Source organism: Eurypyga helias, unplaced genomic scaffold (assembly GCF_000690775.1).
Source record: "Eurypyga helias isolate BGI_N326 unplaced genomic scaffold, ASM69077v1 scaffold34851, whole genome shotgun sequence".
NCBI classification, from domain to species: domain Eukaryota; kingdom Metazoa; phylum Chordata; class Aves; order Eurypygiformes; family Eurypygidae; genus Eurypyga; species Eurypyga helias.
Window position 1 is genome coordinate 296 of NW_010230764.1, and position 1,018 is coordinate 1,313.

The window sequence follows — 1,018 nt, forward strand, 5'->3', positions numbered from 1 at the left end:
CCGTGTGTTCTGCCGGTGCTGTCCCTGCTTTGCACCACCCTGAGCGGGGGAGAATCGGGCGCACGGCGAAAGGGCAGAAACAAACTGGGCTGTGCTGGGGCTCAGCCCCACGCAGGAACAAAAGCTTTCCGGACGGGCGTTTTTCCCAGCCCCGGAAAGCAAAGGGATTCTGCTCCGGTTAAACGTGTCCTGTCCTTTGGAGCATGAGTTGGGGAGAAAGTAACTGAGCCGCCTGCGAGTCCCTGACGCAGCGGGAGCCTCGGGACATTCGCTGCTAAAATCACTCCTGATCCCGAGCGCCGCAGCGAGCTGCCAGCAGAAGCATCAGCTGCACGTTAGAGCGGATGAAGGATTCCAGTTTATCGGAAATGGCCCCAAGTAGCTTCTTGGAGTATTTTAAGATTTAAAAATAAAACCAAATTTGCCGTTTAAAATGAGGCCCGGGACGTTTTCTTTCCTCCTGGCTGTGTAAGGCTCCAAATGTGCCATATGCCAAATGATTTGGAAGCGGCAGAACACCCGGGAGCGGCCTCCGGCCCAGCTCGCTGGGTGAGATCTGGGGAGGGTGTTGATGGGTTCGGTCCCAGCTGAAAGCATCACCCGCTTCTTTGCATCCAGAGGTCCGGATCCGCATTCCCTGCATCCAGGGGTGCTGGGCATGCAGGGTCAGGCCAGAGCCCTGACCGGAGCTGCGGGAGGCAGCTCCACCCCGGGTCATGCAGGATTGATCCCGTCAGGATCAAGGCCAGTTTGCTGTGGGGTGGGCTGTGGGCTTTGCCTGCAGCACAGGGACCCTGCTGTGGGGTTACCTACACCCCCAGGGAGGGGGCAGCCCTGTCCCCTCGCTCTGCCCCCACGGAGGGCAGGCACTCAGGGTCCCACACCATCCCTTGGCGTTCTCAGGGTTCATGGTTTGGCTTTGGGTGGGTCCCGCGCCCTCAGCGCTGGCATCGAGCACCCCCAGTGCCAGCAGATTTGGGGGCTTCGCCCTTTGCCCGTGCACGGCTGACGGGTCTGT